Source organism: Corvus kubaryi, unplaced genomic scaffold, assembly GCF_017639235.1.
Source record: "Corvus kubaryi isolate FWS band 111438036 unplaced genomic scaffold, C.kubaryi_AGA036_p1.0 37398, whole genome shotgun sequence".
NCBI classification, from domain to species: Eukaryota; Metazoa; Chordata; class Aves; order Passeriformes; family Corvidae; genus Corvus; species Corvus kubaryi.
Window position 1 is genome coordinate 7,903,523 of NW_024581137.1, and position 14,712 is coordinate 7,918,234.

The window sequence follows — 14,712 nt, forward strand, 5'->3', positions numbered from 1 at the left end:
ACTCTCAGACACAAATCTTCTTTCTCTGAGTCTGAAACAGAAGCAGCAAACTTCGAAGTCAAATTCAGACTAAAAACAGCTCCTCTGAATTTTACTCAGACTATATCTTTCAGATTAGGACACTGCCTATAGAGCAGAGAGAGACAGGCATAAGATTGTCTCTATAGTACAGAAACAGGAGGTTATTTTTTGTTGAACACAGACGAGGCCTCAGAAATAAGGAAAGTTATAAAATGCTGTAAAAACTAGTATCACTAATGAATAGATGTTTTTAATGCCTAATAGAGTAAGGAGTTTTTGATTTGTACGTGTCATTGAGAGATACTTTGCATGATGTGTTTTTGAACATTTATTGTAGTGCATGATAAAAAGATGTGCAATAAAAGAGATATATTCTGAATCTGATGACAGTTCATTTCTGCAGAAAAAAACCCCTTATCCTCATCTCTGTAATATTGTTTCCACACCTTATAGAGCGAAGAAAGGACATACTCCAGGTAGCAGGACAATTATGTTACCAGTAAAAATACGGAGATTACAGACAGAGTACAGGCATCTATTACCAAATCGAAGAAGTCCCTCCAGCTATAATTGTTGAGGCAGCTACTTTTCCCAAATTGCCAAGCAGCTAAAGAACAAGGAGCCAAGAAGAGCGCTTGGCAATCAGTTTCAGACCCTACATCTAAATTAGTAGCTAGTGCTGCCTCTTTTTGTGCCTGTAAGAAGTTAATTTCACCCAATCCAAATATTTTCAAGGGAGATTCTTATGGGCTTTATTATAAATAGTCCAAATAAATAGGAATTAGAGGTTACTAACCCAGTTTTTAAAGAACTTTACAGGAAGACATTAGGCATATTCAGGTAATTATTCTACTTCCTCCATCCTCCTGAAATATCTGTCTGTGACCATTAATTAAAAGAAGAGAAAAGAGTTAGTTAAATTTATTAAGTGGATAACCTCTTTCTCGTAATGAGAAATGCAAACTATATTGAATTAACAGTCACCTGAGGACAATATACGTAAGACAGATGTCATGGAAGCACAGCAAGAAAAATTAAACATGAACTCAAGGCATTTCATTTAGTGTCCAAGGAAAGATGATTGAACACCTTCAAAGCTGCCACCAAGAGCTATAGATTTATCTGACAGATTTGGATCTTTTTGATCAAATGAACATTCAAAGCCTTCCCAACTCTGCTGTATTTATGGAATTACTACACGAAAGGATTTACTGGTTTGGAGGCGGAGATCAATAACAGTTTGTGAAAAGCCCAAGTTAGAAACATCTTGAACTAAGAAAAGCATTCAATATAGAGTTCATCGTTATAGACTTTAAATCGTCCAGTATAAAAAGAGGGACTGATGTTTGACCTTCACCAGTTCCTCTGTGAGGAGGCAAAAACTCGGTATATTTACAGGAAAAAAAGGATGAAAAAGGCCCTTAAATTGAAGTGGGAGATTAGGCACACCAGTTAAAGGTGATTGATGGGCATTTCCAAGCAGGCCTTGGCAAGGCAACACAAGGCCTGATGCTCATTTATAAATAATTTGTTACTGTTCGACTGCATTAGCCTTTCTCCAGACTCCAGGATTCTTTGTCAGACAGCAAAAATATGTTGCAAGTTTTAGGTGTTAGCTAAACTACTAATCTATCTATAGGTGCAAATTTTGAATGAAATTAAGGATTTAGGCCTTCTTTTGGCAAATGAAAAGGCTGCTAAGGGCCGTTGACCTTTGTCTGTTCTTATGGGACAAGATCTCAGCCTCCCTCATGGGAGTTTTATGCAGTAATTTCTGTGAGGCCAAATTTTTACCCACAGTCTTTGGTGAAAGTGATGCAAGCTTAACTGGGTATCACCAACAGGTACCTCAATCTTAAGAGTTGTTCTTAATTAGTTAAGAGCCTCTATGTCCAAAAGCAAACTAAAAAATTCAAAGAAAACCTCTAGGATATGACAATTCAGCATCAGCCGAATTAGAGTGGGTGGGCCAGGAGCTTGTTACAGGTCTGAGATTTAAGGACAGAGATTTACACTCAATGTCCATCCCGTGGCAAATCATGTTCTTCTGGGAGAGGTTCCTCGGTGTTTCCCAAATCCCATCTCTCCATCCAGAAGCAGGTTCATTACTGAGTATAGAGCAATATTCTGGAGTCACAGGTCATCAGTGTTTCCTCCTCCATTTTCTTTCTATAGGAGGAAAAGAACAAGTCTCATAAAAGCACAGTGTGTTACTGACACAACCCCAGTGAGAATAGGGGATCCCACAGACAAATGAAAAAGGCAAAGTTCACAGTTTTTCAGAGGTAAAAGAGCTTGCTTGGGATGCTATGTTGGATGTTTCCTTAACACAGGCAATAAAGTGACTATGGAGATGAGATGGACCAGCTTGAGATTACATCAGCAGGGACTGTGGCAGCAAGAGCTCAGACTGGTGCCTTTGTCTAATTCAAGCATGGACATGGACAAACCACTAAGTCTTGGAATGAAAGGAAGAAGGGTAGGAAAAGATGTATGTTAGCTTTACATGATGCACTTAGACATGTGTGTAACCTTCTCCTTTAATATATCTTTCACTTTCCCCCCTCCATGAAATCAAGCTCACATCAATTATTTCACTATCTTGTCTAGTTTTAAACTATTAGCTTTTGGAGTTAGGGCTGTAACCCCTAAAGAGAATAAACTAAAGGAGAGCTTTAAGAACACCTAAATGATTCAGGAATCTCAGGCTTACTGGACTTCAATGAGATTTAAGAGACTCAAAAAGCAATTTAGCACTGTGGGAAAATGTTGTGTAGAGTGCTTAATCCACTGAATTCTAATTCCTATAAAAATTCAAAGTACAGTATGACCCAAAAAAATAGCAAATCAAGACCTAGGTAATGAGTTATCTAAGGCAAAATCTGAACACATTAAAATGGCTGCTTGACAAAAGTTATAATTATTGTGATTTTTCTCATTTCCTCACTTTCTTCACTACAGCACAGAAACAAATTTCTAACGTAGTTTAAAACTGTCCTGATATACAGAATACTTAGTCTCAGAAAGTAAACTTTTCCTTTCTTAGATATGTGTTTTAGAGTTGTTTTCATACTTCTTTAGAGTAGTCATAAAGCAGCTACATGAATAGGAAGTCACCTTCCTCCTTTTACCTACAATAAACCTGCTCCTAAAATCACCATTAAATCATGGGGTTGTTGGAAAACTGTCACAAAATGAAAGAAGATTAAAACCACAGCCATTAGAGTACAAACTTCTCTGAATTTTGCATGGTTTGTTGTTGAGATGCCCCTCTACCACTGAGAAGATCATTGCTTTCTTCAGGGTGATGTGAGAGCAGGCCTAGAGAGATCGGAGAAAGCAGGGGAAGGAGAGCAGTGGAAGGTGTAAGCAGACAGAGAAGATAAAGTGAAAATAAAACAGTGCTAAATTCTGGCAAAAAAGTGTACTAATAACACCAAAGTATTTTGCTTCCTTTTACTAAGACTTTTTCCCCCCCTTCTTCTTCTTTAAAATAACACAGATGAGATATTTCCGAGCAGTCAAAAGTGCAAAGGTTAATGAATTATCTCATTAATCTTTCATAATTGTAGCATGCCCTTGTGACCCTTGGATCCGTAGTATAACAGCAGTATTTGGGTTATGATTCAGAAGAGCCAAAAATAAGATCAAAATCCTGTAAATAAAACCCCAGCATGCCTCAGAACACTAGGTGTAGAGTGCCATGCAATTCATGGCTGGGAGGGTAGCTGGCTTCTGGGAATATTCTATACCAGCTGTTAGGCTATATGGCTCAACACAGAGAAGGCAAGCACTTTATCTCTTCCCTTTCTGCTTTATTTGCCATTGTGTTTGTGATTCAGTAGTGGTGAAACACTTGGTAGATAGTACCACAAGTAGAGAGGAGGAGGACAAGGTGCAGGACAGCCAGGGCGGGCTGCCACGCAACTTTCTGAACCAGCATCAGATTGTCTCACTTAAAGTGCATCCTTTGGAACAAAATGAGAGTAACGGCAGACTGCTAAAAAGAGACAGAGGGAGCCAGGTAGCTTTTGGAGTGGGGAAAGAAGTCATTAGCAAGCTGGAGGCAGAAATCACTGAAAAGGTAGCACAGCCTGTCTTCTTCCCTTGTTAAGAAATGCCAGCCTGCAGGGGTTCCTTGGGCATGCAGGGACACTGGCCCCTGCACCAGCTTGTGACAGCTTGTAACGGGAAGCCTTACAGGCCAGCCAGGTGCTCTGGGAAAGAGAACTATAGCCACTGGGGTGTGACTTGTTGGTGGTCACTGTTTCACTGTCTAAGTGATATTCTGTCTGGTTTTCCTTCTTTTTTTTTTGCCTTTAATCTGTCTCACTACTGGAACAAAACAGTTCATCCAGACCACTTCAGATGTCTGATAGGTGATACAGATCCTGCTATCCTTCTTGAAAGATTAATCCAATCTACAATCTTATCATTCTACCCACAGGCTTACGTATGTTTTCGCTCTGAAGGGTGTAAAATTGGCTTGCTATCTCTGTCTGATAGAGCAGTACAAGCAAATAATAGCGGATCACTCCTGTTTACTTGTATCACACTGTTGGGTAGAGATTATGACATCCATTGTTAGGTGCCATCCAAACATAGCATGAGAAATAGCACCTCTCCTTGCAATTCATCAAAAACGTGTAATCAGGAAAGGAGGATTTCATAGAAAAAGGCTGAAACATGGAGTAGGGATGTTTACAAATACAGTGCAGCTGTGAGGATACCCAAGCCTGGAAGATACTCAGCTTATCAGTTAGGGGGTTAAGTAGCCTAAATAGAGTGCTGTGTGAATGGCAGCCCTCTTCTTGGTGCCTAATTAGCTTAGGAATATTTCCACAGCATTGCAAGCTATCTGGTAAGCATAGCTAAAGCTGATTTCGAAAGCTCATGAAGGAATTCTGCAGCATACCTGGGACTTGATCCTGAGTCTCATGTCTCTCAGCTTTGCACAGACCACTGGTCGTCTCATTTAGCTCTTCCCTCCCTCCCTCCCTGCCTCCCACAACTCGTGTTTAGAAAGCAGTGAAGAATAACAATTCACGTCTAGCAGACCCTGGACCCTCCCTCAGAGACGCCTCTGGTGTGAGAGAGTTCTTGGTCCGTGCCTAGTGAAGACAAAGCAGCCAAGGGTGACTAACAGAATGTAAACTACAACTCTTAATATCATGCAAGCAACTGAGACAACCTAATGTGAATATTAAGACCTGATTCACATATGTAAAAAAAACCCCAACAACATAAAGCAAAGCTTTATTTTAAGCTAAAAGTAAAACTGCATGAATTAATATTTAAAATTCATAGTGCTTCAGATTAAAAGGTGACAGCCCTTGTTATTAAATGGAACTCCAGCTTCAGAAGAGGAAAAAAAGAAAAAAAAGACCTCCTGGATATGAAATTACCTGTCATGTTTCATTTATATTGATAGTAAAGCCTTTGGTATGGAGAATGTTGTTTCTTTATTCACAGGTGTAAATAGGATTGCAAGCTGCCAGATCAGATCCCCAGTCACTACACCAACAGACCATCCAACAGCAAGTTCTCCACCAATGCAACCACCCAAAAGCAAGCAACTCCACCCCAAAATGCATACAACCTGCCAAACCTAAGCCATCCTGATATTAATTAGAAAACATGGAAATCAGATGTCACTGTTGATCAACTTCCAAGTCCACTCTGTGACCTGGTATTACCTTACTTGCTTGATAAGATAGAGAAGAAAGGAGAGAAGAAGAGAGGAAGATAGGAAGAGGGAGAGGGGAGAGGGAGAAGGAGGAGGAGGAGGAGGAGAGTTATGCCATGTTACACCCAGCATTCTGCATGACAAGGTTCGACCCAGGTCTGAGGGCTCCACCCCAGAGAGCAGCTCTGCAGTGCAGGTCCCAGGCCCACCCAGGAGAACGGAACAGAGATGGGCACACCTACAGCAGGGCTCAGGCAGGGACTGAAGGTCCCAGGCAGAGCTGGGACACCTCCCCTGGGCCCTTGGCAGGAGATGGTGGGGGTGTGGGTCCCAGGAGAGGCCAGTCCCAGCCACTGAGGCCTGTGAGCACCCCCACGTCCTGGCAGGACTAGACTTCAGTGCTCATGCGCTCTTCTTCCGACACTGGTGGTTGGACACTTTGGAGATGACTTCCCCTCCTCAGGAAGCTGTACAGAGCAGTGAGGCCACCCCTCAGCTTCTTGTTCTCCAAACCAGACAAGCCCAGTGCCCTCAGCCACTCATCAGAGGACATTCCTGCCAGCCCCTTCCCCAGCTTTGGTGTCCTTCTCTGGATGCATTCAAGTACCTTCAAATCCTTCTTAAATTGAACTGCACACAGTACTCAAGTCTCCACCAATGCTAAATACAGCAGGATAATCGCCTCTTTTGACCAGCTGGTGATGCTGTGTTTGATGCACTCCAGGATGAGGTTTGCCCTGCTGGCTGCCAGGGCACACACTGCTGCCTCCTGTCAAGCCTCCTGTCAGCCAGCTCCCCCAGATCCCTTTCTGCAGTGCTGCTCTCCAGCCACTCCTCTCCCAGTTTAGTCTCATGTCTGGTGTTACTCCATCCCAGATGCAGAATCTGGCATTTCATGCCACTGGTGATTGCCCAATGCTCCAATCTATCCAGACACCCTTGCAAAGCCTCCTGTCCCCTGAGACAGCCAACAGCACCTCCCAGTTTGGTTTCATCTGCAGATTTACCAACTGCACATTCAACTCCTCCATCCAGATCACTGATACAAATATTGAACAGAACTGGCCCTAAAATTAAGCCCTGAGGAACACCACTGATCACTGGTTACCAGCCAGATGTAACCCCATGCACTGCAACCTTTTGGGGTCTGCCCTTCAGCCAGTTCTTCACCCTTTGCACCATGTACCTGCTCATGTCAGCTGGACAGCTTGTCCAGAAGGATACTGGGAGGGTCACTGTCACCTTTCAATCAAATTGGGTTTTACATACAGATATGTGCAGGAGTTATTGCCTTCTCCCCTCTCTGTTCAGCTTTTTCATGTCATAGTCTTGTCTCTGCATTTATTACTTCTCATCTACAGTCTGAAACCAATTGGCTGGGGTACAACTAATTACCACTGGGGATCAAGTACTAACCTCAAGATCCTCTAAATAATAACAGCCATAGAAAGGTTAATAATGGTAATAATACTGTGTTGTTGTGGGGGAAAACATCTTCATCATTTCCTATCATGTTTGCAACATTTACTTGGGGGCACTAGGAGTCCTGGAGACTTCAGTGTAACATATGTTCCTGCCACATTTCTGCATGCTCAAAGGCTGGTGAATACACAAAAATGGTCTCTTGCACCAGAGATCAGTTGCAAAATCATTTGGGAGTTCAGAAGACTTTCTAGTGAAAAACCCATGTAATTCACTGAAGGCAATATTTTAAATTTTATCACGTCAGAGCTGCAATAGGGCCATATCATTTGGTTGTAAGATCAGACACAAAACACATCAGCATATGTAGCCCTCAGGGGCACCAGGCAGTAACCCATTTTATCAGGAAAAGCAGAAAGTGATGTCACATTCAGAAAAAAAGTCCTTAATTTATAAGTTACATAATTTTACACATTCTAAAAAGAGAAAAAACAGTATAAAAAGACAGGAGTAAAATAAAAACTGTGTATTCTACTGTGAATTTAACTTAGATATTTCACAGATTCATTACAAAACATTCAAGTCATACATTTCTAAGGGATAATAGCTTCTGGATTTGTTAAAAAGCTCTTATTACTCCAAGTTTATAAGGAAGTTCTTTCAATTTAATCACTTTTGAGACTAATGGAGCTAATTTGACTTTGTCCTAAAATCTTCTAGGTGGTTTAATTCAATCTATTCATCATTCATATGAAGGTCTCTGAACAAAAGTCTTTGCCAATAAACGGCTTTCAGAGATTTACAGCCTCAGTATTTAGGAAAACTAGACATTACCAAAAGTTACCCATATCTCTCCCATGCATACTGTTGTGTAGATGTTTTAAAACTTGCATAGATCTAAAACTGGTTTGAAAAACTAAATATGCTGGATCGGGTTGCTTTTTATACCAAGTTCATAATTTTTCTGGTTTCAAGAAAATGCACACACGTGCTTCTTTTGCATCACGTGATTAATTCACTGTAGTTCTGTAAGTTGAACAATTCATCTGGGCTGAATAAATTATTTGAGCATGAACCAAGAAACATGTCTTCTGTCCCTTTTATCAGGAAGCCTTCCAAGTAAGCTGTCGTCCTATCATGTAATGAATGAACAAATTCCTTGACATTTAACATCTCCCTGATCATAGTAGTTGCACAATGGAGGGTTAGATGACACAACAAGGATTTATATGGCTTATCATCTAAATAGCTAGATTAGGTGCATCTGAGAACAACTTGCTAACCCGTTCCTATTTGTCATTACAACTTCATTTGTTATTGTATGACAACCTCTTCACACATAAAGCTTGGTGCAAGCATGGTGCCCTCATACTCCTTTTTCTTTATGCTGTGTTTTGTTAATTTTTATGTTTATTTGAACCCTCTGCAATTTCAGCCAATTATAAAATAGCTCTAACTGATCTTGCTCATATTTACTTGCACACTGCTGATCTTTCCTCTGAGACTTAGGCTTTGTTTGCTTATTTGTAGAGCACTTTTACCCTGGCTGGGATCATACCTTAACTCATAGTCTGACAGATGAACTGTATCTGACATGTTCCACAAGCAGGATTGGTAAAGTAGCAGCAGAGAACTTGCAAGGACCAGATCAAACCATGACTTGACATGATGTTGTGGTTTAACCTCAGCCAGCAGCCAAGCCCCACATATCCACTCACTCACTCCCCCACCAGTGGTATTGGGAAGAGAATCAGAAGGCTAAAAGCTAAAAAATTGGTGGATTGAGATAAAGACAGTTTAACAGGGAAAGTGAAAGCCACGTACAGAAGCAAAGCAAAACAAGGAATTGATTCAGTGCTTCCCATCGGCAGCAGGTGTTCAGCCATCCCCAGGAGAGCAGGGCCCCATCACACATAATGGTTACTTGGAAAGACAAACGTCATGAGTCCAAACATTGCCCCATCCTCCTTGTTCCCCCCGGGCCCCCCCCTTTACATACTAAGCATGATGTCATATCAGTTTGGTCAGTTTGGGTCACCTGTCCTGGCTGTGTCTCCTCCCAGCCTCCCATGCACCCTAAACTTCCTGGCCAGTGTGGCAGTATGAAAAGCAGAAAAGGCCCTGGCTCTGTGTGAGCTCTGCTCAGCAATAACAAAAAGATCTCTGTATTATCAACCCTGTGTTCAGCACAAATCAGAAACACAGCCCCACACCAGCCACTGTGAAGAAAATTAATGCCACCCCAAGCAAAACCAGCACACATGGACCTGACATGATAGTTTTTCTCAGTAGGACAAGATCCAGAGTGACGTAAGTTCATCTATTTCAAGAAACGTTTTTTGAGGTGCCAGATGGAAACATAGTAATGAGAGATAGTGATCCTAATAATGCTCTTTCAGAAATAATAAAGATCATTGAGGTGACTGACACTGTTCCTTTGCGCTTTATGTTAAAACACTCTTAGCTCATTCTGTCCAGCTGCTGTTCCTGCAAGGCAGAAGAGCATCGCTTTATCTTAACATTGCTTTTAAAATAGGAACTGGGAACTACATGCTTCTTCAGAATGTAGAAACTGTCAATATAAATTAATTTTATGGTCCTATCTGAGTTCCTGTGGAGAGGTTCAGTGCTTGCAGATGTAATTTTAGCCTGGGAAATAGAATGCCTGGGAAATAGGACACCTGGGAAATAGGATGCTTTTGTACGTGTGGCTTGTGTGGATTTGCCCACCTGTTCATCTTTTCGCCCTCACCCCTATGAGGGACTCTTGCCATTGGTTGACTTCTAGATGATCTGACAGTAAAGCACATCCTGCAGTCTCTGGTACTGCATCCTCACCAGCTTTGGGAAAAATCAAAGGCTGCGTGGAGAAGACAGACCCAGATTAGAACTCCATTGATGAGCAGATTGCATCACAAGCATGATGCTGCCTCTAAGAGCAGTGTCCGCCCTTGTTGGTTTTCAAGACCCAGCAGGAGGAAGCTCTGAACAAACTGGTCTGATGGCACATTTAACTCTGTTTGAGTAGGAATTTGGACTAGAGACCTCCTGGGGTCCCTTGAAACCTGAGTTGTCCCGTGACCTTGAGAGTCAGCAATAGTTGAGAACACTGATGATACCTCATACCAGCTGGAGGAGGGGACAGACTGTTAAGAACTTTAATGAAAATCTAACATTGTTATTGTAGTGGTGAAGGTATACAAATGGAGGATGCAAATCCAGAGTAAACCAGACTTCATTAGTGTTGATATCCTCCCCAAACTGCTTTTATCTTATATTTCCATGGGCAAATTTGCCTTAATCTTTTTTAGGATTTTAAAAACTGGGGTGCATCAACAGTAAAGCTTGCAAATTATGAAGAAAATGAGCTAATTTCCCATTTCTACTTTTATGTAGAGAGTGACATAAACCCAGCAATAGCCTGGTATTTTATTTGATAAACTTTTTTCTTAAATATTTCAAAGAAACCTGACTTGCAATGGTACACAATCTGAAATTAGTTCCCTGACAGTCCCTCATGGTATCAGTTTCACTTGGGAAAAACTAATTAAATGTGAGTTCTCTTTGATGCAGGAAATAAATGTGTTATAATTGCTCACCCTACAGGCAGCCCCCGTGCTTAATTACACGCACCATATGCATGGCACAACCAGAATCAGTCAGTCCTTCCATGGGTGAGCAGTAGCGAGCAGGCCGGCCACCAAACTGAGACCAAAAGGGAACAGCTGATGAAGAACTCTTGGGTCCATATTCCATTTTTAATGATGTTTAGGCACTGATTATTCCCCAAAATATGTAAGAGGAGCAAAGTTAATAATATGGTCACCAGAGGCAGTTTCTGTACCCAGTGTAGATAGGTTCTGCAGCACATTCTCACTGAGCAGAGAAAGGAACTTGACCAACATTGTAAACTCCTAACAGCAAACTTGATCTGGGCTCCTTAGATGGACCATAGTTTTGAGACAAAGTCAGTAGGGCTGCTTTCCTCTATGTTTTATTTGAAACATGCCGCACAGCAAACTGCATGCAATTCATCTTCTTTAGAAGGAAAGGCTCAACTCCACTGGATGTCTTCCTCACTGCTCCTCCTTAGGATATTGTGTGATAAGCTGATCTTTGCTTACTGTGATTCAGCTTTAAACAAATCCTGGAATTGCCTCTTGTGATAAAATATATGCATCTGCCATTGAATGTAACTGGTCTGTGAGACCAATTTGAAAGTTTCAGAGTCACTTCAGGTGCAAACATAAATAGCAGATAATGATTTCTTTCTCATTTTTCCTTATTTGTAAATCCTTGATATGGCCTTTGCTAACGCTGCATCTATCCTTTTTATTACCCACTTGATATGTGAGTAAACACAGAATTGACTTAAGCAATAAATTCCTCCTAATCCCCTATTAAGAAACCAACTAGGCCAATAAAAAATGGGTCCAACTTCTTCTTCAGTCACAGACAGTTTTTAACTATTTTCACACCATAGTAGTCAGATTTAGACAATGTCCATTTCCAGTCAGTCTGCTAGGGCCTTACTTAGTGGATTGTACCTTTTTTTCCATCCAGAAAGCTGGCAGAGGGTTTTTTTGGGCTGTAACATGCAAATGCCCAAACAAATCTCTTTAACAAAAGGGCAGAGACAACAGCTGAAAGGTCAGCACCTCAGGTCATTAACACAGACAAGAAGAAATGCTTGTCTGTGATTCAAGAGACTCAAGGATTTGGTTCTGTTAGTAACCATCCCAGAGTTACTAGACAGTACTAAGAATTGCTGTCAGTAGATTTAGAATCGTGTGTTTTGTGCAGACAGTGATTAAGAAAAAAATGTGTCTTCCATTTAAAGCCACAGAGAAGAGAGAGGAAGAGTCCAGTTCTTTCCCCTTCAGGAGAGAGTCAGGTGGGGAGAAGCATGTCCAGAAAAGGTAGAAGGTGCAATATTATACAATTATTTTCAAGGTACAATAAATTCCAAACAGCAAGGCTCAGGGTTGTATTTTGCTCATCATCTTCATTGTTTCACTTGTTATCTGGCCTGTTACTTCAGCCTACCTGCTTATCTCCTCTCTCTTCCCCCGTGCACCACTGGCATGCACTGGCTTGCCACTTGCACTTCCTTTTGACCCCTTCCTCCATCTGGCCATGCCAGTCAAGCCCCAATGCCTGTGACACCCTATACCATTCACAGCATGTGGCATTGCTGCCATCTCATTTTCTGCCATCTCTTACGATATCTCCTGTTTCAATTCTGCCTACCCTTGCTGGGCTCACCCCCACACCTCCACCACTGTCTTCTCTCTTTCTGTCCTCTATTCCTGTTCATCATTTCCTCATTGTCTCTTGCAGCCACATCACCTTACTTGCTGCTTACCTTACTGCCTCATCAGTCCCTGCCTTGCCCTATTTCTCCTAGTGTGGCCTTACCTAATTCCCTTCAGTACCTCTCCCCTCAACACCACATCATCTCAGTTTACTGCTTCATGTGCTGTTTTCCTGTCCCATTGTCACCTTCCCACACGGTCCCTGCTCTTTGCCACCCACCTTGAACACCTTTCTGCTTGCCTCTGCTTTCCTTTCTCCTAACTGCTCTCTTTTCCACCACATGTCTTGCTACTGTTATTCACTGCTTGTTCTGGCCAGCCCCATTTGCTACCTGTTTCCTCTCCTCCTCCTCCTCCCAGAAGCCGTGTTTGCTCTCTACCCACACTATTTTTGTTTACTGTTCCACTTACTGCTTGCTCTTCTCCCCAAATGACCAGGACCTTTCTCAGATCAGCCTGCCAAGCCATTACTTATTGCCCTGTTTGCCATCCTGCCTGCTCCTGCTGCTTCATTTTATCTCCACCTCTCTGGAGCTGCCCTGTTTGCAGACAGCCCTCACAACTTCTGTTTCCTGTCCGCTGACCATGCTTGTTCACTCACTACATGTCACCGTTCACCTGCATCGCCAAACTTCCCTTCCACTTGCTCCTTCCCCCTGCACTCCCCACTTCTCTTCACTGACTCATTCCCATGTCACTAGCATGTATTCCTGCCCATGGTCAACTTTACACAGAACAAGCCCCTTCTTTTGCTGCTTGCCTTCACCATCTCCCTTAGCTACACGCTCTCAGTGCTTATTTTGCCAGCTTGTTCTTGCCATTGCTTGATTCTCATGCTTGTAAACATATCCTTCCTATGGCTTTTCAAAGCCACGTTTCTGGATTGTACTCTCAAACTTTTCTTGCTGTGCACCACCATTTCCCTACTCTGCTTCTTCCTGGACTCATCACATCATTTCAATACCTGACTTGCTGACCGTGCTCAGTTTTCATGTTGGACCACATTTGCTTTCTGTTCAGGAGTGTGTTTGCTCTCTCCTGCTGTTGCCAGCCCCCTGCCACCACTTTGCACCTCATTCGCACCCTGTACTCAGTGTGTCCTCTCAAGCCTTGATCTGCTGCATTTGTTCATCCTCAGCTTGTAGCCCAAATGCTGCCTGCTTTCTCCACATTGCCCAGAAGCTGCATCTGCTGTCTTCCTTGTTCTTTCTCACCTTTTTCCCTGCTTGTCCCACTCCTCTTGCCAGCCTGTCAGACATGTACCTCTCCCATTCCTACACAGCCTGAAGCTTTGCTCTTGTCATATCACCAGCACTTTCTGCCTGTGATTGCTCCTTCATTTCCTGGCAAGCCTCATTCTGTTTCCCGACTGCTCTCAAAACCCCCCTTGCCTGTAAGCTTGCAGCTGTAATGCAGCTGGCCTTTTACCACTTCCCATAGCTGCTTCTCCTCCCAACTCCTTAGCTGCCTGCCTTCAGTGCCTTTCCAGGCAGCAGTATTTGACTCCATGGTGGGTTGATCCCAGCCAGAAGCAAACCCCCACACAACTTCTTGCTTATTCCCACCCCAGTGGGATAGAGGAGAGTACAAGAAGAACAAAAGCTAGAAAACTCGAGATAAGGACAGTTTAATGTAGTTAATGAGTGAAGATAATAAGTGAAGACAGTTTAATAAGCAAGGGAAAGAGGTGGGGGAAAAAAAACAACAATGCAAAAACAATCACTCACCACTTCCCATGCTGACCAATGCCCAGGCAACCTCTAAGCAATAGTTACCTTGGAGGACTCTCTTCCCTCCTTATTCCCCCTGTTTTGTTGCTGAACATGATGCTGTGTGATATGGATATATCTTCATCCAGTTAGGTCAACTATCCTGGCTGTGTCTCCTTCCAGTCTCTTTCCCATTGGAGTGTGTGGAGTGGAGGAAGGCTAGGGAGGAAACAGATAAAACTATGATGCTGTGCAAACGCTGCTTAGCAACAGCAAAAACATCAGTGTGTTACCAACACTGGTTTAGTCACAAATCCAAAACCTAGTACTATACAGACTGAGAAATATGGAAAAATTAACTCGATCCCATCCAGACCCAGTACAATCTCCTGCCAGAACAGCTGGCCTTAATGATTCTGTGATTCTGTATTACTGCTGCTCTTCCCTCCCTTTGTAGAGCTGACATCCTGCCCCTGCCCTTTCCTCACTGTCCTCTTTGCCACCACCACTTCCCTTACCCAATGCCAGCCCTTTCCATACCGTTAGCTGCCCTTTACCA

The 14,712-nt window shown here is 42.6% G+C and overlaps 1 long non-coding RNA gene across 1 annotated transcript; it reads right to left on the bottom strand.

Annotated features, from left to right (window-relative positions):
- Positions 1-204: 204 nt before the first annotated feature.
- LOC121671997 lies at positions 205-14,366 on the bottom strand. The gene is made up of 2 exons (XR_006018713.1): positions 14,220-14,366; positions 205-2,190 (listed from the first exon to the last, which is right to left on the bottom strand). It is a non-coding gene; the product is annotated as an uncharacterized LOC121671997 (long non-coding RNA).
- Positions 14,367-14,712: the final 346 nt, after the last annotated feature.